A 25979-nucleotide genomic window follows, 5' to 3' on the forward strand; every position below is an offset into this window, starting at 1 on the left:
CAGAAGAATTCTCAGTAACTTCTTTGCGTTGTTTGTATTCAACTCACAGAGCTGAACGTTCCTTTAGACAGAGCAGTTTTGAAACACTCTTTTTGTGGAATTTGCAAGTGGAGATTTCAAGAGATTTGAGGCCAATCTTAGAAATGGCAATATCCTCGTTTAAAAACTAGACAGAATCATTCTCAGAAACTACTTTGTACTGGATGTGTTCAACTCACAGAGTTTAACCTTTCTTTTCATAGAGCAGTTTGGAAACACTCTGTTTCTTAAGTCTGCAAGTGGATATTTAGACCTCTTTGTGGCCTTCGTTGGAAACGGGATTTCTTCATATACTGCAAGAAAGAAGAATTCTCAGTAACTTCTTTGTGTGGTGTGTGTTCAACTCACAGAGTTAAACCTTCCTTTAGAAAGATCAGTTTTGAAACACTCTTTTTGTGGAAATTGCAAGTGGAGATTTCCTGCGATTTGAGGCCAATCTTAGAAATTGAAAGAACCCCGTTTCAAAACTACACAGAATCATTCTCAGAAACTACTTTGTAATGGGTGTGTTCAACTCACAGAGTTTAACCTTCCTTTTCATAGAGCAGTTTGAAAACACTCTGTTTGTTAAGTCTGCAAGTGGATATTTAGACCTGGTTGAGGCCTTCGTTGGAAACGGGATTTCTTCATAGAATGCTAGACAGAAGAATTCTCAGTAACTTCTTTGCGTTGTTTGTATTCAACTCACAGAGCTGAGCGTTCCTTTAGACAGAGCAGTTTTGAAACACTCTTTTTGTGGAATTTGCAAGTGGAGATTTCAAGAGATTTGACGCCAATCTTAGAAATGGCAATATCCTCGTTTAAAAACTAGACAGAATCATTCTCAGAAACTACTTTGTACTGGATGTGTTCAACTCACAGAGTTTAACCTTTCTTTTCATAGAGCAGTTTGGAAACACTCTGTTTGTTAAGTCTGCAAGTGGATATTTAGACCTCTTTGTGGCCTTCGTTGGAAACGGGATTTCTTCATATACTGCAAGAAAGAAGAATTCTCAGTAACTTCTTTGTGTGGTGTGTGTTCAACTCACAGAGATAAACATTCCTTTAGAAAGATCAGTTTTGAAACACTCTTTTTGTGGAAATTGCAAGTGGAGATTTCCAGCGATTTGAGGCCAATCTTAGAAATTGAAATAACCCCGTTTCAAAACTACACAGAATCATTCTCAGAAACTACTTTGTAATGGGTGTGTTCAACTCACAGAGTTTAACCTTTCTTTGCATAGAGCAGTTTGAAAACACTCTGTTTGTTAAGTCTGCAATTGGATATTTAGACCTGGTTGAGGCCTTCGTTGGAAACGGGATTTCTTCCTAGAATGCCTGACAGAAGAATTCTCAGTAACTTCTTCGCGTTGTTTGTATTCAACTCACAGAGCTGAACGTTCCTTTAGACAGAGCAGTTTTGAAACACTCTTTTTGTGGATTTTGCAAGTGGAGATTTCAAGAGATTTGAGGCCAATCTTAGAAATGGCAATATCCTCGTTTAAAAACTAGACAGAATCATTCTCAGAAACTACTTTGTACTGGATGTGTTCAACTCACAGAGTTTAACCTTTCTTTTCATAGAGCAGTTTGGAAACACTCTGTTTGTTAAGTCTGCAAGTGGATATTTAGACCTGTTTGTGGCCTTCGTTGGAAACGGGATTTCTTCATATACTGCAAGAAAGAAGAATTCTCAGTAACTTCTTTGTGTGGTGTGTGTTCAACTCACAGAGTTAAACCCTCCTTTAGAAAGATCAGTTTTGAAACACTCTTTTTGTGGAAATTGCAAGTGGAGATTTCCTGCGATTTGAGGCCAATCTTAGAAATTGAAATAACCCCGTTTCAAAACTACACAGATTCATTCTCAGAAACTACTTTGTAATGGGTGTGTTCAACTCACAGAGTTTAACCTTTCTTTTCATAGAGCAGTTTGAAAACACTCTGTTTGTTAAGTCTGCAAGTGGATATTTAGACCTGGTTGAGGCCTTCGTTGGAAACGGGATTTCTTCATAAAATGCTAGACAGAAGAATTCTCAGAAACGTCTTTGCATTGTTTGTATTCAACTCAGAGAGCTGAACGTTCCTTTAGACAGAGCAGTTTTGAAACACTCTTTTTGTGGAATTTGCATGTGGACATTTCAGGAGATTTGAGGCCAATCTTAGAAATGGCAATATCCTCGTTTAAAAACTAGACAGAATCATTCTCAGAAACTACTTTGTACTGGATGTGTTCAACTCACAGAGTTTAACCTTTCTTTTCATAGAGCAGTTTGGAAACACTCTGTTTGTTAAGTCTGCAAGTGGATATTTAGACCTCTTTGTGACCTTCGTTGGAAACGGGATTTCTTCATATACTGCAAGAAAGAAGAATTCTCAGTAACTTCTTTGTGTGGTGTGTGTTCAACTCACAGAGTTAAACCTTCCTTTAGAAAGATCAGTTTTGAAACACTCTTTTTGTGGAAATTGCAAGTGGAGATTTCCTGCGATTTGAGGCCAATCTTAGAAATTGAAATAACCCCGTTTCAAAACTACACAGAATCATTCTCAGAAACTACTTTGTAATGGGTGTGTTCAACTCACAGAGTTTAACCTTTCTTTTCATAGAGCAGTTTGAAAACACTCTGTTTGTTAAGTCTGCAATTGGATATTTAGACCTGGTTGAGGCCTTCGTTGGAAACGGGATTTATTCATAAAATGCTAGACAGAAGAATTCTCAGTAACGTCTTTGCATTGTTTGTATTCAACTCAGAGAGCTGAACGTTCCATTAGACAGAGCAGTTTTGAAACACTCTTTTTGTGGAATTTGCTAGTGGAGACTTCAAGAGATTTGAGGCCAAACTTAGAAATGGCAATATCCACGTTTAAAAACTAGACAGAATCATTCTCAGAAAATACTTTGTACTGGATGTGTTCAACTCACAGAGTTTAACCTTTCTTTTCATAGAGCAGTTTGGAAACACTCTGTTTCTTAAATCTGCAAGTGGATATTTAGACCTCTTTCTGGCCTTCGTTGGAAACGGGATTTCTTCATATACTGCAAGAAAGAAGAATTCTCAGTAACTTCTTTGTGTGGTGTGTGTTCAACTCACAGAGTTAAACCTTCCTTTAGAAAGATCAGTTTTGAAACACTCTTTTTGTGGAAATTGCAAGTGGAGATTTCCTGAGATTTGAGGCTAATCTTAGAAATTGAAAGAACCCCGTTTCAAAACTACACAGAATCATTCTCAGAAACTACTTTGTAATGGGTGTGTTCAACTCACAGAGTTTAACCTTCCTTTTCATAGAGCAGTTTGAAAACACTCTGTTTGTTAAGTCTGCAAGTGGATATTTAGACCTGGTTGAGGCCTTCGTTGGAAACGGGATTTCTTCATAGAATGCTAGACAGAAGAATTCTCAGTAACTTCTTTGCGTTGTTTGTATTCAACTCACAGAGCTGAACGTTCCTTTAGACAGAGCAGTTTTGAAACACTCTTTTTGTGGAATTTGCAAGTGGAGATTTCAAGAGATTTGAGGCCAATCTTAGAAATGGCAATATCCTCGTTTAAAAACTAGACAGAATCATTCTCAGAAACTACTTTGTACTGGATGTGTTCAACTCACAGAGTTTAACCTTTCTTTTCATAGAGCAGTTTGGAAACACTCTGTTTCTTAAGTCTGCAAGTGGATATTTAGACCTCTTTGTGGCCTTCGTTGGAAACGGGATTTCTTCATATACTGCAAGAAAGAAGAATTCTCAGTAACTTCTTTGTGTGGTGTGTGTTCAACTCACAGAGTTAAACCTTCCTTTAGAAAGATCAGTTTTGAAACACTCTTTTTGTGGAAATTGCAAGTGGAGATTTCCTGCGATTTGAGGCCAATCTTAGAAATTGAAAGAACCCCGTTTCAAAACTACACAGAATCATTCTCAGAAACTACTTTGTAATGGGTGTGTTCAACTCACAGAGTTTAACCTTCCTTTTCATAGAGCAGTTTGAAAACACTCTGTTTGTTAAGTCTGCAAGTGGATATTTAGACCTGGTTGAGGCCTTCGTTGGAAACGGGATTTCTTCATAGAATGCTAGACAGAAGAATTCTCAGTAACTTCTTTGCGTTGTTTGTATTCAACTCACAGAGCTGAGCGTTCCTTTAGACAGAGCAGTTTTGAAACACTCTTTTTGTGGAATTTGCAAGTGGAGATTTCAAGAGATTTGAGGCCAATCTTAGAAATGGCAATATCCTCGTTTAAAAACTAGACAGAATCATTCTCAGAAACTACTTTGTACTGGATGTGTTCAACTCACAGAGTTTAACCTTTCTTTTCATAGAGCAGTTTGGAAACACTCTGTTTGTTAAGTCTGCAAGTGGATATTTAGACCTCTTTGTGGCCTTCGTTGGAAACGGGATTTCTTCATATACTGCAAGAAAGAAGAATTCTCAGTAACTTCTTTGTGTGGTGTGTGTTCAACTCACAGAGATAAACATTCCTTTAGAAAGATCAGTTTTGAAACACTCTTTTTGTGGAAATTGCAAGTGGAGATTTCCAGCGATTTGAGGCCAATCTTAGAAATTGAAATAACCCCGTTTCAAAACTACACAGAATCATTCTCAGAAACTACTTTGTAATGGGTGTGTTCAACTCACAGAGTTTAACCTTTCTTTGCATAGAGCAGTTTGAAAACACTCTGTTTGTTAAGTCTGCAATTGGATATTTAGACCTGGTTGAGGCCTTCGTTGGAAACGGGATTTCTTCCTAGAATGCCTGACAGAAGAATTCTCAGTAACTTCTTCGCGTTGTTTGTATTCAACTCACAGAGCTGAACGTTCCTTTAGACAGAGCAGTTTTGAAACACTCTTTTTGTGGATTTTGCAAGTGGAGATTTCAAGAGATTTGAGGCCAATCTTAGAAATGGCAATATCCTCGTTTAAAAACTAGACAGAATCATTCTCAGAAACTACTTTGTACTGGATGTGTTCAACTCACAGAGTTTAACCTTTCTTTTCATAGAGCAGTTTGGAAACACTCTGTTTGTTAAGTCTGCAAGTGGATATTTAGACCTGTTTGTGGCCTTCGTTGGAAACGGGATTTCTTCATATACTGCAAGAAAGAAGAATTCTCAGTAACTTCTTTGTGTGGTGTGTGTTCAACTCACAGAGTTAAACCTTCCTTTAGAAAGATCAGTTTTGAAACACTCTTTTTGTGGAAATTGCAAGTGGAGATTTCCTGCGATTTGAGGCCAATCTTAGAAATTGAAATAACCCCGTTTCAAAACTACACAGAATCATTCTCAGAAACTACTTTGTAATGGGTGTGTTCAACTCACAGAGTTTAACCTTTCTTTTCACAGAGCTGTTTGAAAACACTCTGTTTGTTAAGTCTGCAAGTGGATATTTAGACCTGGTTGAGGCCTTCGTTGGAAACGGGATTTCTTCATAGAATGCTAGACAGAAGAATTCTCAGCAACTTCTTTGCGTTGTTTGTATTCAACTCACAGAGCTGAACGTTCCTTTAGACAGAGCAGTTTTGAAACACTCTTTTTGTGGAATTTGCAAGTGGAGATTTCAAGAGATTTGAGGCCAATCTTAGAAATGGCAATATCCTCATTTAAAAACTAGACAGAATCATTCTCAGAAACTACCTTGTACTGGATGTGTTCAACTCACAGAGTTTAACCTTTCTTTTCATAGAGCAGTTTGGAAACACTCTGTTTCTTAAGTCTGCAAGTGGATATTTAGACCTCTTTGTGGCCTTCGTTGGAAACGGGATTTCTTCATATACTGCAAGAAAGAAGAACTCTCAGTAACTTCTTTGTGTGGTGTGTGTTCAACTCACAGAGTTAAACCTTCCTTTAGAAAGATCAGTTTTGAAACACTCTTTTTGTGGAAATTGCAAGTGGAGATTTCCTGCGATTTGAGGCCAATCTTAGAAATTGAAAGAACCCCGTTTCAAAACTACACAGAATCATTCTCAGAAACTACTTTGTAATGGGTGTGTTCAACTCACAGAGTTTAACCTTTCTTTTCATAGAGCAGTTTGGAAACACTCTGTTTGTTAAGTCTGCAAGTGGATATTTAGACCTCTTTGTGGCCTTCGTTGGAAACGGGATTTCTTCATATACTGCAAGAAAGAAGAATTCTCAGTAACTTCTTTGTGTGGTGTGTGTTCAACTCACAGAGTTAAACCTTCCTTTAGAAAGATCAGTTTTGAAACACTCTTTTTGTGGAAATTGCAAGTGGAGATTTCCTGCGATTTGAGGCCAATCTTAGAAATTGAAATAACCCCGTTTCAAAACTACACAGAATCATTCTCAGAAACTACTTTGTAATGGGTGTGTTCAACTCACAGAGTTTAACCTTTCTTTGCATAGAGCAGTTTGAAAACACTCTGTTTGTTAAGTCTGCAATTGGATATTTAGACCTGGTTGAGGCCTTCGTTGGAAACGGGATTTCTTCCTAGAATGCCTGACAGAAGAATTCTCAGTAACTTCTTCGCGTTGTTTGTATTCAACTCACAGAGCTGAACGTTCCTTTAGACAGAGCAGTTTTGAAACACTCTTTTTGTGGATTTTGCAAGTGGAGATTTCAAGAGATTTGAGGCCAATCTTAGAAATGGCAATATCCTCGTTTAAAAACTAGACAGAATCATTCTCAGAAACTACTTTGTACTGGATGTGTTGAACTCACACAGTTTAACCTTTCTTTTCATAGAGCAGTTTGGAAACACTCTGTTTGTTAAGTCTGCAAGTGGATATTTAGACCTGTTTGTGGCCTTCGTTGGAAACGGGATTTCTTCATATACTGCAAGAAAGAAGAATTCTCAGTAACTTCTTTGTGTGGTGTGTGTTCAACTCACAGAGTTAAACCTTCCTTTAGAAAGATCAGTTTTGAAACACTCTTTTTGTGGAAATTGCAAGTGGAGATTTCCTGCGATTTGAGGCCAATCTTAGAAATTGAAATAACCCCGTTTCAAAACTACACAGAATCATTCTCAGAAACTACTTTGTAATGGGTGTGTTCAACTCACAGAGTTTAACCTTTCTTTTCACAGAGCAGTTTGAAAACACTCTGTTTGTTAAGTCTGCAAGTGGATATTTAGACCTGGTTGAGGCCTTCGTTGGAAACGGGATTTCTTCATAGAATGCTAGACAGAAGAATTCTCAGCAACTTCTTTGCGTTGTTTGTATTCAACTCACAGAGCTGAACGTTCCTTTAGACAGAGCAGTTTTGAAACACTCTTTTTGTGGAATTTGCAAGTGGAGATTTCAAGAGATTTGAGGCCAATCTTAGAAATGGCAATATCCTCATTTAAAAACTAGACAGAATCATTCTCAGAAACTACCTTTTACTGGATGTGTTCAACTCACAGAGTTTAACCTTTCTTTTCATAGAGCAGTTTGGAAACACTCTGTTTCTTAAGTCTGCAAGTGGATATTTAGACCTCTTTGTGGCCTTCGTTGGAAACGGGATTTCTTCATATACTGCAAGAAAGAAGAACTCTCAGTAACTTCTTTGTGTGGTGTGTGTTCAACTCACAGAGTTAAACCTTCCTTTAGAAAGATCAGTTTTGAAACACTCTTTTTGTGGAAATTGCAAGTGGAGATTTCCTGCGATTTGAGGCCAATCTTAGAAATTGAAAGAACCCCGTTTCAAAACTACACAGAATCATTCTCAGAAACTACTTTGTAATGGGTGTGTTCAACTCACAGAGTTTAACCTTTCTTTTCATAGAGCAGTTTGGAAACACTCTGTTTGTTAAGTCTGCAAGTGGATATTTAGACCTCTTTGTGGCCTTCGTTGGAAACGGGATTTCTTCATATACTGCAAGAAAGAAGAATTCTCAGTAACTTCTTTGTGTGGTGTGTGTTCAACTCACAGAGTTAAACCTTCCTTTAGAAAGATCAGTTTTGAAACACTCTTTTTGTGGAAATTGCAAGTGGAGATTTCCTGCGATTTGAGGCCAATCTTAGAAATTGAAATAACCCCGTTTCAAAACTACACAGAATCATTCTCAGAAACTACTTTGTAATGGGTGTGTTCAACTCACAGAGTTTAACCTTTCTTTTCATAGAGCAGTTTGGAAACACTCTGTTTGTTAAGTCTGCAAGTGGATATTTAGACCTCTTTGTGGCCTTCGTTGGAAACGGGATTTCTTCATATACTGCAAGAAAGAAGAATTCTCAGTAACTTCTTTGTGTGGTGTGTGTTCAACTCACAGAGTTAAACCTTCCTTTAGAAAGATCAGTTTTGAAACACTCTTTTTGTGGAAATTGCAAGTGGAGATTTCCTGCGATTTGAGGCCAATCTTAGAAATTGAAATAACCCCGTTTCAAAACTACACAGAATCATTCTCAGAAACTACTTTGTAATGGGTGTGTTCAACTCACAGAGTTTAACCTTTCTTTTCATAGAGCAGTTTGAAAACACTCTGTTTGTTAAGTCTGCAAGTGGATATTTAGACCTGGTTGAGGCCTTCGATGGAAACGGGATTTCTTCATAGAATGCTAGACAGAAGAATTCTCAGTAACTTCTTTTCGTTGTTTGTATTCAACTCACAGAGCTGAACGTTCCTTTAGACAGAGCAGTTTTGAAACACTCTTTTTGTGGAATTTGCAAGTGGAGATTTCAAGAGATTTGAGGCCAATCTTAGAAATGGCAATATCCTCGTTTAAAAACTAGACAGAATCATTCTCAGAAACTACCTTGTACTGGATGTGTTCAACTCACAGAGTTTAACCTTTCTTTTCATAGAGCAGTTTGGAAACACTCTGTTTGTTAAGTCTGCAAGTGGATATTTAGACCTCTTTGTGGCCTTCGTTGGAAACGGGATTTCTTCATATACTGCAAGAAAGAAGAATTCTCAGTAACTTCTTTGTGTGGTGTGTGTTCAACTCACAGAGTTAAACCTTCCTTTAGAAAGATCAGTTTTGAAACACTCTTTTTGTGGAAATTGCAAGTGGAGATTTCCTGCGATTTGAGGCCAATCTTAGAAATTGAAAGAACCCCGTTTCAAAACTACACAGAATCATTCTCAGAAACTACTTTGTAATGGGTGTGTTCAACTCACAGAGTTTAACCTTTCTTTTCATAGAGCAGTTTGGAAACACTCTGTTTCTTAAGTCTGCAAGTGGATATTTAGACCTCTTTGTGGCCTTCGTTGGAAACGGGATTTCTTCATATACTGCAAGAAAGAAGAATTCTCAGTAACTTCTTTGTGTGGTGTGTGTTCAACTCACAGAGTTAAACCTTCCTTTAGAAAGATCAGTTTTGAAACACTCTTTTTGTGGAAATTGCAAGTGGAGATTTCCTGCGATTTGAGGCCAATCTTAGAAACTGAAAGAACCCCGTTTCAAAACTACACAGAATCATTCTCAGAAACTACTTTGTAATGGGTGTGTTCAACTCACAGAGTTTAACCTTTCTTTTCATAGAGCAGTTTGGAAACACTCTGTTTGTTAAGTCTGCAAGTGGATATTTAGACCTCTTTGTGGCCTTCGTTGGAAACGGGATTTCTTCATATACTGCAAGAAAGAAGAATTCTCAGTAACTTCTTTGTGTGGTGTGTGTTCAACTCACAGAGTTAAACCTTCCTTTAGAAAGATCAGTTTTGAAACACTCTTTTTGTGGAAATTGCAAGTGGAGATTTCCTGCGATTTGAGGCCAATCTTAGAAATTGAAATAACCCCGTTTCAAAACTACACAGAATCATTCTCAGAAACTACTTTGTAATGGGTGTGTTCAACTCACAGAGTTTAACCTTTCTTTTCATAGAGCAGTTTGAAAACACTCTGTTTGTTAAGTCTGCAAGTGGATATTTAGACCTGGTTGAGGCCTTCGATGGAAACGGGATTTCTTCATAGAATGCTAGACAGAAGAATTCTCAGTAACTTCTTTGCGTTGTTTGTATTCAACTCACAGAGCTGAACGTTCCTTTAGACAGAGCAGTTTGAAACACTCTTTTTGTGGAATTTGCAAGTGGAGATTTCAAGAGATTTGAGGCCAATCTTAGAAATGGCAATATCCTCGTTTAAAAACTAGACAGAATCATTCTCAGAAACTACTTTGTACTGGATGTGTTCAACTCACAAAGTTTAACCATTCTTTTCATAGAGCAGTTTGGAAACACTCTGTTTGTTAAGTCTGCAAGTGGATATTTAGACCTCTTTGTGGCCTTCGTTGGAAACGGGATTTCTTCATATACTGCAAGAAAGAAGAATTCTCAGTAACTTCTTTGTGTGGTGTGTGTTCAACTCACAGAGTTAAACCTTCCTTTAGAAAGATCAGTTTTGAAACACTCTTTTTGTGGAAATTGCAAGTGGAGATTTCCTGAGATTTGAGGCCAATCTTAGAAATTGAAAGAACCCCGTTTCAAAACTACACAGAATCATTCTCAGAAACTGCTTTGTAATGGGTGTGTTCAACTCACAGAGTTTAACCTTCCTTTTCATAGAGCAGTTTGAAAACACTCTGTTTGTTAAGTCTGCAAGTGGATATTTAGACCTGGTTGAGGCCTTCGTTGGAAACGGGATTTCTTCATAGAATGCTAGACAGAAGAATTCTCAGTAACTTCTTTGCGTTGTTTGTATTCAACTCACAGAGCTGAATGTTCCTTTAGACAGAGCAGTTTTGAAACACTCTTTTTGTGGAATTTGCAAGTGGAGATTTCAAGAGATTTGAGGGCAATCTTAGAAATGGCAATATCCTCGTTTAAAAACTAGACAGAATCATTCTCAGAAACTACTTTGTACTGGATGTGTTCAACTCACAGAGTTTAACCTTTCTTTTCATAGAGCAGTTTGGAAACACTCTGTTTCTTAAGTCTGCAAGTGGATATTTTGACCTCTTTGTGGCCTTCGTTGGAAACGGGATTTCTTCATATACTGCAAGAAAGAAGAATTCTCAGTAACTTCTTTGTGTGGTGTGTGTTCAACTCACAGAGTTAAACCTTCCTTTAGAAAGATCAGTTTTGAAACACTCTTTTTGTGGAAATTGCAAGTGGAGATTTCCTGCGATTTGAGGCCAATCTTAGAAATTGAAAGAACCCCGTTTCAAAACTACACAGAATCATTCTCAGAAACTACTTTGTAATGGGTGTGTTCAACTCACAGAGTTTAACCTTTCTTTTCATAGAGCAGTTTGAAAACACTCTGTTTGTTAAGTCTGCAAGTGGATATTTAGACCTGGTTGAGGCCTTCGTTGGAAACGGGATTTCTTCATAGAATGCTAGACAGAAGAATTCTCAGTAACTTCTTTGCCTTGTTTGTATTCAACTCACAGAGCTGAACGTTCCTTTAGACAGAGCAGTTTTGAAACACTCTTTTTGTGGAATTTGCAAGTGGAGATTTCAAGAGATTTGAGGCCAATCTTAGAAATGGCAATATCCTCGTTTAAAAACTAGACAGAATCATTCTCAGAAACTACTTTGTACTGGAGGTGTTCAAATCACAGAGTTTAACCTTTCTTTTCATAGAGCAGTTTGGAAACACTCTGTTTCTTAAGTCTGCAAGTGGATATTTAGACCTCTTTGTGGCATTCGTTGGAAACGGGATTTCTTCATATACAGCAAGAAAGAGGAATTCTCAGTAACTTCTTTGTGTGGTGTGTGTTCAACTCACAGAGTTAAACCTTCCTTTAGAAAGATCAGTTTTGAAACACTCTTTTTGTGGAAATTGCAAGTGGAGATTTCCTGCGATTTGAGGCCAATCTTAGAAATTGAAAGAACCCCGTTTCAAAACTACACAGAATCATTCTCAGAAACTACTTTGTAATGGGTGTGTTCAACTCACAGAGTTTAACCTTTCTTTTCATAGAGCAGTTTGAAAACACTCTGTTTGTTAAGTCTGCAAGTGGATATTTAGACCTCTTTGTGGCCTTCGTTGGAAACGGGATTTCTTCATATACTGCAAGAAAGAAGAATTCTCAGTAACTTCTTTGTGTGGTGTGTGTTCAACTCACAGAGTTAAACCTTCCTTTAGAAAGATCAGCTTTGAAACACTCTTTTTGTGGAAATTGCAAGTGGAGATTTCCTGCGATTTGAGGCCAATCTTAGAAATTGAAAGAACCCCGTTTCAAAACTACACAGAATCATTCTCAGAAACTACTTTCTAATGGGTGTCTTCAACTCACAGAGTTTAACCTTCCTTTTCATAGAGCAGTTTGAAAACACTCTGTTTGTTAAGTCTGCAAGTGGATATTTAGACCTGGTTGAGGCCTTCGTTGGAAACGGGATTTCTTCATAAAATGCTAGACAGAAGAATTCTCAGAAACGTCTTTGCATTGTTTCTATTCAACTCACAGAGCTGAACGTTCCTTTAGACAGAGCAGTTTTGAAACACTCTTTTTGTGGAATTTGCAAGTGGAGATTTCAAGAGATTTGAGGGCAATCTTAGAAATGGCAATATCCTCGTTTAAAAACTAGACAGAATCATTCTCAGAAACTACTTTGTACTGGATGTGTTCAACTCACAGAGTTTAACCTTTCTTTTCATAGAGCAGTTTGGAAACACTTTTTGTTAAGTCTGCAAGTGGATATTTAGTCCTGTTTGTGGCCTTCGTTGGAAACGGGATTTCTTCATATACTGCAAGAAAGAAGAATTCTCAGTAACTTCTTTGTGTGGTGTGTGTTCAACTCACAGAGTTAAACCTTCCTTTAGAAAGATCAGTTTTAAAACACTCTTTTTGTGGAAATTGCAAGTGGAGATTTCCTGCGATTTGAGGCCAATCTTAGAAATTGAAAGAACCCCGTTTCAAAGCTACACAGAATCATTCTCAGAAACTACTTTGTAATGGGTGTGTTCAACTCACAGAGTTTAACCTTTCTTTGCATAGAGCCGTTTGGAAACACTCTGTTTGTTAAGTCTGCAAGTGGATATTTAGACCTGGTTGAGGCCTTCATTGGAAACGGGATTTCTTCATAGAATGCTAGACAGAAGAATTCTCAGCAACTTCTTTGCGTTTTTTGTATTCAACTCACAGAGCTGAACGTTCCTTTAGACAGAGCAGTTTTGAAACACTCTTTTTGTGGAATTTGCAAGTGGAGATTTCAAGAGATTTGAGGCCAATCTTAGAAATGGCAATATCCTCGTTTAAAAACTAGACAGAATCATTCTCAGAAACTACCTTGTACTGGATGTGTTCAACTCACAGAGTTTAACCTTTCTTTTCATGGAGCAGTTTGGAAACACTCTGTTTGTTATGTCTGCAAGTGGATATTTAGACCTCTTTGTGGCCTTCGTTGGAAACGGGATTTCTTCATATACTGCAAGAAAGAAGAATTCTCAGTAACTTCTTTGTGTGGTGTGTGTTCAACTCACAGAGTTAAACCTTCCTTTAGAAAGATCAGTTTTGAAACACTCTTTTTGTGGAAATTGCAAGTGGAGATTTCCTGCGATTTGAGGCCAATCTTAGAAATTGAAAGAACCCCGTTTCAAAACTACACAGAATCATTCTCAGAAACTACTTTGTAATGGGTGTGTTCAACTCACAGAGTTTAACCTTTCTTTTCATAGAGCAGTTTGGAAACACTCTGTTTCTTAAGTCTGCAAGTGGATATTTAGACCTCTTTGTGGCCTTCGTTGGAAACGGGATTTCTTCATATACTGCAAGAAAGAAGAATTCTCAGTAACTTCTTTGTGTGGTGTGTGTTCAACTCACAGAGTTAAACCTTCCTTTAGAAAGATCAGTTTTGAAACACTCTTTTTGTGGAAATTGCAAGTGGAGATTTCCTGCGATTTGAGGCCAATCTTAGAAATTGAAATAACCCCGTTTCAAAACTACACAGAATCATTCTCAGAAACTACTTTGTAATGGGTGTGTTCAACTCACAGAGTTTAACCTTTCTTTTCATAGAGCAGTTTGAAAACACTCTGTTTGTTAAGTCTGCAAGTGGATATTTAGACCTGGTTGAGGCCTTCGTTGGAAACGGGATTTCTTCATAGAATGCTAGACAGAAGAATTCTCAGTAACTTCTTTGCGTTGTTTGTATTCAACTCACAGAGCTGAGCGTTCCTTTAGACAGAGCAGTTTTGAAACACTCTTTTTGTGGAATTTGCAAGTGGAGATTTCAAGAGATTTGACGCCAATCTTAGAAATGGCAATATCCTCGTTTAAAAACTAGACAGAATCATTCTCAGAAACTACTTTGTACTGGATGTGTTCAACTCACAGAGTTTAACCTTTCTTTTCATAGAGCAGTTTGGAAACACTCTGTTTGTTAAGTCTGCAAGTGGATATTTAGACCTCTTTGTGGCCTTCGTTGGAAACGGGATTTCTTCATATACTGCAAGAAAGAAGAATTCTCAGTAACTTCTTTGTGTGGTGTGTGTTCAACTCACAGAGATAAACATTCCTTTAGAAAGATCAGTTTTGAAACACTCTTTTTGTGGAAATTGCAAGTGGAGATTTCCAGCGATTTGAGGCCAATCTTAGAAATTGAAATAACCCCGTTTCAAAACTACACAGAATCATACTCAGAAACTACTTTGTAATGGGTGTGTTCAACTCACAGAGTTTAACCTTTCTTTGCATAGAGCAGTTTGAAAACACTCTGTTTGTTAAGTCTGCAATTGGATATTTAGACCTGGTTGAGGCCTTCGTTGGAAACGGGATTTCTTCCTAGAATGCCTGACAGAAGAATTCTCAGTAACTTCTTCGCGTTGTTTGTATTCAACTCACAGAGCTGAACGTTCCTTTAGACAGAGCAGTTTTGAAACACTCTTTTTGTGGATTTTGCAAGTGGAGATTTCAAGAGATTTGAGGCCAATCTTAGAAATGGCAATATCCTCGTTTAAAAACTAGACAGAATCATTCTCAGAAACTACTTTGTACTGGATGTGTTCAACTCACAGAGTTTAACCTTTCTTTTCATAGAGCAGTTTGGAAACACTCTGTTTGTTAAGTCTGCAAGTGGATATTTAGACCTGTTTGTGGCCTTCGTTGGAAACGGGATTTCTTCATATACTGCAAGAAAGAAGAATTCTCAGTAACTTCTTTGTGTGGTGTGTGTTCAACTCACAGAGTTAAACCTTCCTTTAGAAAGATCAGTTTTGAAACACTCTTTTTGTGTAAATTGCAAGTGGAGATTTCCTGCGATTTGAGGCCAATCTTAGAAATTGAAATAACCCCGTTTCAAAACTACACAGAATCATTCTCAGAAACTACTTTGTAATGGGTGTGTTCAACTCACAGAGTTTAACCTTTCTTTTCACAGAGCAGTTTGAAAACACTCTGTTTGTTAAGTCTGCAAGTGGATATTTAGACCTGGTTGAGGCCTTCGTTGGAAACGGGATTTCTTCATAGAATGCTAGACAGAAGAATTCTCAGCAACTTCTTTGCGTTGTTTGTATTCAACTCACAGAGCTGAACGTTCCTTTAGACAGAGCAGTTTTGAAACACTCTTTTTGTGGAATTTGCAAGTGGAGATTTCAAGAGATTTGAGGCCAATCTTAGAAATGGCAATATCCTCATTTAAAAACCAGACAGAATCATTCTCAGAAACTACCTTGTACTGGATGTGTTCAACTCACAGAGTTTAACCTTTCTTTTCATAGAGCAGTTTGGAAACACTCTGTTTCTTAAGTCTGCAAGTGGATATTTAGACCTCTTTGTGGCCTTCGTTGGAAACGGGATTTCTTCATATACTGCAAGAAAGAAGAACTCTCAGTAACTTCTTTGTGTGGTGTGTGTTCAACTCACAGAGTTAAACCTTCCTTTAGAAAGATCAGTTTTGAAACACTCTTTTTGTGGAAATTGCAAGTGGAGATTTCCTGCGATTTGAGGCCAATCTTAGAAATTGAAAGAACCCCGTTTCAAAACTACACAGAATCATTCTCAGAAACTACTTTGTAATGGGTGTGTTCAACTCACAGAGTTTAACCTTTCTTTTCATAGAGCAGTTTGGAAACACTCTGTTTGTTAAGTCTGCAAGTGGATATTTAGACCTCTTTGTGGCCTTCGTTGGAAACGGGATTTCTTCATATACTGCAAGAAAGAAGAATTCTCAGTAACTTCTTTGTGTGGTGTGTGTTCAACTCACAGAGTTAAACCTTCCTTTAGAAAGATCAGTTTTGAAACACTCTTTTTGTGGAAATTGCAAGTGGAGATTTCCTGCGATTTGAGGCCAATCTTAGAAATTGAAATAACCCCGTTTCAAAACTACACAGAATCATTCTCAGAAACTACTTTGTAATGGGTGTGTTCAACTCACAGAGTTTAACCTTTCTTTTCATAGAGCAGTTTGAAAACACTCTGTTTGTTAAGTCTGCAAGTGGATATTTAGACCTGGTTGAGGCCTTCGATGGAAACGGGATTTCTTCATAGAATGCTAGACAGAAGAATTCTCAGTAACTTCTTTTCGTTGTTGTATTCAACTCACAGAGCTGAACGTTCCTTTAGACAGAGCAGTTTGAAACACTCTTTTTGTGGAATTTGCAAGTGGAGATTTCAAGAGATTTGAGGCCAATCTTAGAAATGGCAATATCCTCGTTTAAAAACTAGACAGAATCATTCTCAGAAACTACTTTGTACTGGATGTGTTCAACTCACAAAGTTTAACCATTCTTTTCATAGAGCAGTTTGGAAACACTCTGTTTGTTAAGTCTGCAAGTGGATATTTAGACCTCTTTGTGGCCTTCGTTGGAAACGGGATTTCTTCATATACTGCAAGAAAGAAGAATTCTCAGTAACTTCTTTGTGTGGTGTGTGTTCAACTCACAGAGTTAAACCTTCCTTTAGAAAGATCAGTTTTGAAACACTCTTTTTGTGGAAATTGCAAGTGGAGATTTCCTGAGATTTGAGGCCAATCTTAGAAATTGAAAGAACCCCGTTTCAAAACTACACAGAATCATTCTCAGAAACTGCTTTGTAATGGGTGTGTTCAACTCACAGAGTTTAACCTTCCTTTTCATAGAGCAGTTTGAAAACACTCTGTTTGTTAAGTCTGCAAGTGGATATTTAGACCTGGTTGAGGCCTTCGTTGGAAACGGGATTTCTTCATAGAATGCTAGACAGAAGAATTCTCAGTAACTTCTTGGCGTTGTTTGTATTCAACTCACAGAGCTGAACGTTCCTTTAGACAGAGCAGTTTTGAAACACTCTTTTTGTGGAATTTGCAAGTGGAGATTTCAAGAGATTTGAGGCCAATCTTAGAAATGGCAATATCCTCGTTTAAAAACTAGACAGAATCATTCTCAGAAACTACTTTGTACTGGAGGTGTTCAACTCACAGAGTTTAACCTTTCTTTTCATAGAGCAGTTTGGAAACACTCTGTTTGTTAAGTCTGCAAGTGGATATTTAGACCTCTTTGTGGCCTTCGTTGGAAACGGGATTTCTTCATATACTGCAAGAAAGAAGAATTCTCAGTAACTTCTTTGTGTGGTGTGTGTTCAACTCACAGAGTTAAACCTTCCTTTAGAAAGATCAGCTTTGAAACACTCTTTTTGTGGAAATTGCAAGTGGAGATTTCCTGCGATTTGAGGCCAATCTTAGAAATTGAAAGAACCCCGTTTCAAAACTACACAGAATCATTCTCAGAAACTACTTTCTAATGGGTGTCTTCAACTCACAGAGTTTAACCTTCCTTTTCATAGAGCAGTTTGAAAACACTCTGTTTGTTAAGTCTGCAAGTGGATATTTAGACCTGGTTGAGGCCTTCGTTGGAAACGGGATTTCTTCATAAAATGCTAGACAGAAGAATTCTCAGAAACGTCTTTGCATTGTTTCTATTCAACTCACAGAGCTGAACGTTCCTTTAGACAGAGCAGTTTTGAAACACTCTTTTTGTGGAATTTGCAAGTGGAGATTTCAAGAGATTTGAGGGCAATCTTAGAAATGGCAATATCCTCGTTTAAAAACTAGACAGAATCATTCTCAGAAACTACTTTGTACTGGATGTGTTCAACTCACAGAGTTTAACCTTTCTTTTCATAGAGCAGTTTGGAAACACTTTTTGTTAAGTCTGCAAGTGGATATTTAGTCCTGTTTGTGGCCTTCGTTGGAAACGGGATTTCTTCATATACTGCAAGAAAGAAGAATTCTCAGTAACTTCTTTGTGTGGTGTGTGTTCAACTCACAGAGTTAAACCTTCCTTTAGAAAGATCAGTTTTAAAACACTCTTTTTGTGGAAATTGCAAGTGGAGATTTCCTGCGATTTGAGGCCAATCTTAGAAATTGAAAGAACCCCGTTTCAAAACTACACAGAATCATTCTCAGAAACTACTTTGTAATGGGTGTGTTCAACTCACAGAGTTTAACCTTTCTTTGCATAGAGCCGTTTGGAAACACTCTGTTTGTTAAGTCTGCAAGTGGATATTTAGACCTGGTTGAGGCCTTCGTTGGAAACGGGATTTCTTCATAGAATGCTAGACAGAAGAATTCTCAGCAACTTCTTTGCGTTTTTTGTATTCAACTCACAGAGCTGAACGTTCCTTTAGACAGAGCAGTTTTGAAACACTCTTTTTGTGGAATTTGCAAGTGGAGATTTCAAGAGATTTGAGGCCAATCTTAGAAATGGCAATATCCTCGTTTAAAAACTAGACAGAATCATTCTCAGAAACTACCTTGTACTGGATGTGTTCAACTCACAGAGTTTAACCTTTCTTTTCATAGAGCAGTTTGGAAACACTCTGTTTGTTAAGTCTGCAAGTGGATATTTAGACCTCTTTGTGGCCTTCGTTGGAAACGGGATTTCTTCATATACTGCAAGAAAGAAGAATTCTCAGTAACTTCTTTGTGTGGTGTGTGTTCAACTCACAGAGTTAAACCTTCCTTTAGAAAGATCAGTTTTGAAACACTCTTTTTGTGGAAATTGCAAGTGGAGATTTCCTGCGATTTGAGGCCAATCTTAGAAATTGAAAGAACCCCGTTTCAAAACTACACAGAATCATTCTCAGAAACTACTTTGTAATGGGTGTGTTCAACTCACAGAGTTTAACCTTTCTTTTCATAGAGCAGTTTGGAAACACTCTGTTTCTTAAGTCTGCAAGTGGATATTTAGACCTCTTTCTGGCCTTCGTTGGAAACGGGATTTCTTCATATACTGCAAGAAAGAAGAATTCTCAGTAACTTCTTTGTGTGGTGTGTGTTCAACTCACAGAGTTAAACCTTCCTTTAGAAAGATCAGTTTTGAAACACTCTTTTTGTGAAAATTGCAAGTGGAGATTTCCTGCGATTTGAGGCCAATCTTAGAAATTGAAAGAACCCCGTTTCAAAACTACACAGAATCATTCTCAGAAACTACTTTGTAATGGGTGTGTTCAACTCACAGAGTTTAACCTTTCTTTTCATAGAGCAGTTTGGAAACACTCTGTTTGTTAAGTCTGCAAGTGGATATTTAGACCTCTTTGTGGCCTTCGTTGGAAACGGGATTTCTTCATATACTGCAAGAAAGAAGAATTCTCAGTAACTTCTTTGTGTGGTGTGTGTTCAACTCACAGAGTTAAACCTTCCTTTAGAAAGATCAGTTTTGAAACACTCTTTTTGTGGAAATTGCAAGTGGAGATTTCCTGCGATTTGAGGCCAATCTTAGAAATTGAAATAACCCCGTTTCAAAACTACACAGAATCATTCTCAGAAACTACTTTGTAATGGGTGTGTTCAACTCACAGAGTTTAACCTTTCTTTTCATAGAGCAGTTTGAAAACACTCTGTTTGTTAAGTCTGCAAGTGGATATTTAGACCTGGTTGAGGCCTTCGATGGAAACGGGATTTCTTCATAGAATGCTAGACAGAAGAATTCTCAGTAACTTCTTTTCGTTGTTTGTATTCAACTCACAGAGCTGAACGTTCCTTTAGACAGAGCAGTTTGAAACACTCTTTTTGTGGAATTTGCAAGTGGAGATTTCAAGAGATTTGAGGGCAATCTTAGAAATGGCAATATCCTCGTTTAAAAACTAGACAGAATCATTCTCAGAAACTACTTTGTACTGGATGTGTTCAACTCACAAAGTTTAACCATTCTTTTCATAGAGCAGTTTGGAAACACTCTGTTTGTTAAGTCTGCAAGTGGATATTTAGACCTCTTTGTGGCCTTCGTTGGAAACGGGATTTCTTCATATACTGCAAGAAAGAAGAATTCTCAGTAACTTCTTTGTGTGGTGTGTGTTCAACTCACAGAGTTAAACCTTCCTTTAGAAAGATCAGTTTTGAAACACTCTTTTTGTGGAAATTGCAAGTGGAGATTTCCTGAGATTTGAGGCCAATCTTAGAAATTGAAAGAACCCCGTTTCAAAACTACACAGAATCATTCTCAGAAACTGCTTTGTAATGGGTGTGTTCAACTCACAGAGTTTAACCTTCCTTTTCATAGAGCAGTTTGAAAACACTCTGTTTGTTAAGTCTGCAAGTGGATATTTAGACCTGGTTGAGGCCTTCGTTGGAAACGGGATTTCTTCATAGAATGCTAGACAGAAGAATTCTCAGTAACTTCTTTGCGTTGTTTGTATTCAACTCACAGAGCTGAACGTTCCTTTAGACAGAGCAGTTTTGAAACACTCTTTTTGTGGAATTTGCAAGTGGAGATTTCAAGAGATTTGAGGGCAATCTTAGAAATGGCAATATCCTCGTTTAAAAACTAGACAGAATCATTCTCAGAAACTACTTTGTACTGGATGTGTTCAACTCACAGAGTTTAACCTTTCTTTTCATAGAGCAGTTTGGAAACACTCTGTTTCTTAAGTCTGCAAGTGGATATTTTGACCTCTTTGTGGCCTTCGTTGGAAACGGGATTTCTTCATATACTGCAAGAAAGAAGAATTCTCAGTAACTTCTTTGTGTGGTGTGTGTTCAACTCACAGAGTTAAACCTTCCTTTAGAAAGATCAGTTTTGAAACACTCTTTTTGTGGAAATTGCAAGTGGAGATTTCCTGCGATTTGAGGCCAATCTTAGAAATTGAAAGAACCCCGTTTCAAAACTACACAGAATCATTCTCAGAAACTACTTTGTAATGGGTGTGTTCAACTCACAGAGTTTAACCTTTCTTTTCATAGAGCAGTTTGAAAACACTCTGTTTGTTAAGTCTGCAAGTGGATATTTAGACCTGGTTGAGGCCTTCGTTGGAAACGGGATTTCTTCATAGAATGCTAGACAGAAGAATTCTCAGTAACTTCTTTGCCTTGTTTGTATTCAACTCACAGAGCTGAACGTTCCTTTAGACAGAGCAGTTTTGAAACACTCTTTTTGTGGAATTTGCAAGTGGAGATTTCAAGAGATTTGAGGCCAATCTTAGAAATGGCAATATCCTCGTTTAAAAACTAGACAGAATCATTCTCAGAAACTACCTTGTACTGGATGTGTTCAACTCACAGAGTTTAACCTTTCTTTTCATAGAGCAGTTTGGAAACACTCTGTTTCTTAAGTCTGCAAGTGAATATTTAGACCTCTTTGTGGCCTTCGTTGGAAACGGGATTTCTTCATATACTGCAAGAAAGAAGAATTCTCAGTAACTTCTTTGTGTGGTGTGTGTTCAACTCACAGAGTTAAACCTTCCTTTAGAAAGATCAGTTTTGAAACACTCTTTTTGTGGAAATTGCAAGTGGAGATTTCCTGCGATTTGAGGCCAATCTTAGAAATTGAAAGAACCCCGTTTCAAAACTACACAGAATCATTCTCAGAAACTACTTTGTAATGGGTGTGTTCAACTCACAGAGTTTAACCTTTCTTTTCATAGAGCAGTTTGAAAACACTCTGTTTGTTAAGTCTGCAAGTGGATATTTAGACCTGGTTGAGGCCTTCGTTGGAAACGGGATTTCTTCATAGAATGCTAGACAGAAGAATTCTCAGTAACTTCTTTGCCTTGTTTGTATTCAACTCACAGAGCTGAACGTTCCTTTAGACAGAGCAGTTTTGAAACACTCTTTTTGTGGAATTTGCAAGTGGAGATTTCAAGAGATTTGAGGCCAATCTTAGAAATGGCAATATCCTCGTTTAAAAACTAGACAGAATCATTCTCAGAAACTACTTTGTACTGGAGGTGTTCAAATCACAGAGTTTAACCTTTCTTTTCATAGAGCAGTTTGGAAACACTCTGTTTCTTAAGTCTGCAAGTGGATATTTAGACCTCTTTGTGGCATTCGTTGGAAACGGGATTTCTTCATATACAGCAAGAAAGAGGAATTCTCAGTAACTTCTTTGTGTGGTGTGTGTTCAACTCACAGAGTTAAACCTTCCTTTAGAAAGATCAGTTTTGAAACACTCTTTTTGTGGAAATTGCAAGTGGAGATTTCCTGCGATTTGAGGCCAATCTTAGAAATTGAAAGAACCCCGATTCAAAACTACACAGAATCATTCTCAGAAACTACTTTGTAATGGGTGTGTTCAACTCACAGAGTTTAACCTTCCTTTTCATAGAGCAGTTTGAAAACACTCTGTTTGTTAAGTCTGCAAGTGGATATTTAGACCTGGTTGAGGCCTTCGTTGGAAACGGGATTTCTTCATAGAATGCTAGACAGAAGAATTCTCAGTAACTTCTTTGCGTTGTTTGTATTCAACTCACAGAGCTGAACGTTCCTTTAGACAGAGCAGTTTTGAAACACTCTTTTTGTGGAATTTGCAAGTGGAGATTTCAAGAGATTTGAGGCCAATCTTAGAAATGGCAATATCCTCGTTTAAAAACTAGACAGAATCATTCTCAGAAACTACTTTGTACTGGAGGTGTTCAACTCACAGAGTTTAACCTTTCTTTTCATAGAGCAGTTTGGAAACACTCTGTTTGTTAAGTCTGCAAGTGGATATTTAGACCTCTTTGTGGCCTTCGTTGGAAACGGGATTTCTTCATATACTGCAAGAAAGAAGAATTCTCAGTAACTTCTTTGTGTGGTGTGTGTTCAACTCACAGAGTTAAACCTTCCTTTAGAAAGATCAGCTTTGAAACACTCTTTTTGTGGAAATTGCAAGTGGAGATTTCCTGCGATTTGAGGCCAATCTTAGAAATTGAAAGAACCCCGTTTCAAAACTACACAGAATCATTCTCAGAAACTACTTTCTAATGGGTGTCTTCAACTCACAGAGTTTAACCTTCCTTTTCATAGAGCAGTTTGAAAACACTCTGTTTGTTAAGTCTGCAAGTGGATATTTAGACCTGGTTGAGGCCTTCGTTGGAAACGGGATTTCTTCATAAAATGCTAGACAGAAGAATTCTCAGAAACGTCTTTGCATTGTTTCTATTCAACTCACAGAGCTGAACGTTCCTTTAGACAGAGCAGTTTTGAAACACTCTTTTTGTGGAATTTGCAAGTGGAGATTTCAAGAGATTTGAGGGCAATCTTAGAAATGGCAATATCCTCGTTTAAAAACTAGACAGAATCATTCTCAGAAACTACTTTGTACTGGATGTGTTCAACTCACAGAGTTTAACCTTTCTTTTCATAGAGCAGTTTGGAAACACTTTTTGTTAAGTCTGCAAGTGGATATTTAGTCCTGTTTGTGGCCTTCGTTGGAAACGGGATTTCTTCATATACTGCAAGAAAGAAGAATTCTCAGTAACTTCTTTGTGTGGTGTGTGTTCAACTCACAGAGTTAAACCTTCCTTTAGAAAGATCAGTTTTAAAACACTCTTTTTGTGGAAATTGCAAGTGGAGATTTCCTGCGATTTGAGGCCAATCTTAGAAATTGAAAGAACCCCGTTTCAAAACTACACAGAATCATTCTCAGAAACTACTTTGTAATGGGTGTGTTCAACTCACAGAGTTTAACCTTTCTTTGCATAGAGCCGTTTGGAAACACTCTGTTTGTTAAGTCTGCAAGTGGATATTTAGACCTGGTTGAGGCCTTCGTTGGAAACGGGATTTCTTCATAGAATGCTAGACAGAAGAATTCTCAGCAACTTCTTTGCGTTTTTTGTATTCAACTCACAGAGCTGAACGTTCCTTTAGACAGAGCAGTTTTGAAACACTCTTTTTGTGGAATTTGCAAGTGGAGATTTCAAGAGATTTGAGGCCAATCTTAGAAATGGCAATATCCTCGTTTAAAAACTAGACAGAGTCATTCTCAGAAACTACCTTGTACTGGATGTGTTCAACTCACAGAGTTTAACCTTTCTTTTCATAGAGCAGTTTGGAAACACTCTGTTTGTTAAGTCTGCAAGTGGATATTTAGACCTCTTTGTGGCCTTCGTTGGAAACGGGATTTCTTCATATACTGCAAGAAAGAAGAATTCTCAGTAACTTCTTTGTGTGGTGTGTGTTCAACTCACAGAGTTAAACCTTCCTTTAGAAAGATCAGTTTTGAAACACTCTTTTTGTGGAAATTGCAAGTGGAGATTTCCTGCGATTTGAGGCCAATCTTAGAAATTGAAAGAACCCCGTTTCAAAACTACACAGAATCATTCTCAGAAACTACTTTGTAATGGGTGTGTTCAACTCACAGAGTTTAACCTTTCTTTTCATAGAGCAGTTTGGAAACACTCTGTTTCTTAAGTCTGCAAGTGGATATTTAGACCTCTTTGTGGCCTTCGTTGGAAACGGGATTTCTTCATATACTGCAAGAAAGAAGAATTCTCAGTAACTTCTTTGTGTGGTGTGTGTTCAACTCACAGAGTTAAACCTTCCTTTAGAAAGATCAGTTTTGAAACACTCTTTTTGTGGAAATTGCAAGTGGAGATTTCCTGCGATTTGAGGCCAATCTTAGAAATTGAAAGAACCCCGTTTCAAAACTACACAGAATCATTCTCAGAAACTACTTTGTAATGGGTGTGTTCAACTCACAGAGTTTAACCTTTCTTTTCATAGAGCAGTTTGGAAACACTCTGTTTGTTAAGTCTGCAAGTGGATATTTAGACCTCTTTGTGGCCTTCGTTGGAAACGGGATTTCTTCATATACTGCAAGAAAGAAGAATTCTCAGTAACTTCTTTGTGTGGTGTGTGTTCAACTCACAGAGTTAAACCTTCCTTTAGAAAGATCAGTTTTGAAACACTCTTTTTGTGGAAATTGCAAGTGGAGATTTCCTGCGATTTGAGGCCAATCTTAGAAATTGAAATAACCCCGTTTCAAAACTACACAGAATCATTCTCAGAAACTACTTTGTAATGGGTGTGTTCAACTCACAGAGTTTAACCTTTCTTTTCATAGAGCAGTTTGAAAACACTCTGTTTGTTAAGTCTGCAAGTGGATATTTAGACCTGGTTGAGGCCTTCGATGGAAACGGGATTTCTTCATAGAATGCTAGACAGAAGAATTCTCAGTAACTTCTTTTCGTTGTTTGTATTCAACTCACAGAGCTGAACGTTCCTTTAGACAGAACAGTTTGAAACACTCTTTTTGTGGAATTTGCAAGTGGAGATTTCAAGAGATTTGAGGGCAATCTTAGAAATGGCAATATCCTCGTTTAAAAACTAGACAGAATCATTCTCAGAAACTACTTTGTACTGGATGTGTTCAACTCACAAAGTTTAACCATTCTTTTCATAGAGCAGTTTGGAAACACTCTGTTTGTTAAGTCTGCAAGTGGATATTTAGACCTCTTTGTGGCATTCGTTGGAAACGGGATTTCTTCATATACAGCAAGAAAGAGGAATTCTCAGTAACTTCTTTGTGTGGTGTGTGTTCAACTCACAGAGTTAAACCTTCCTTTAGAAAGATCAGTTTTGAAACACTCTTTTTGTGGAAATTGCAAGTGGAGATTTCCTGCGATTTGAGGCCAATCTTAGAAATTGAAAGAACCCCGATTCAAAACTACACAGAATCATTCTCAGAAACTACTTTGTAATGGGTGTGTTCAACTCACAGAGTTTAACCTTCCTTTTCATAGAGCAGTTTGAAAACACTCTGTTTGTTAAGTCTGCAAGTGGATATTTAGACCTGGTTGAGGCCTTCGTTGGAAACGGGATTTCTTCATAGAATGCTAGACAGAAGAATTCTCAGTAACTTCTTTGCGTTGTTTGTATTCAACTCACAGAGCTGAACGTTCCTTTAGACAGAGCAGTTTTGAAACACTCTTTTTGTGGAATTTGCAAGTGGAGATTTCAAGAGATTTGAGGCCAATCTTAGAAATGGCAA

Source organism: Pan paniscus, chromosome 10 (assembly GCF_029289425.2).
Source record: "Pan paniscus chromosome 10, NHGRI_mPanPan1-v2.0_pri, whole genome shotgun sequence".
NCBI classification, from domain to species: domain Eukaryota; kingdom Metazoa; phylum Chordata; class Mammalia; order Primates; family Hominidae; genus Pan; species Pan paniscus.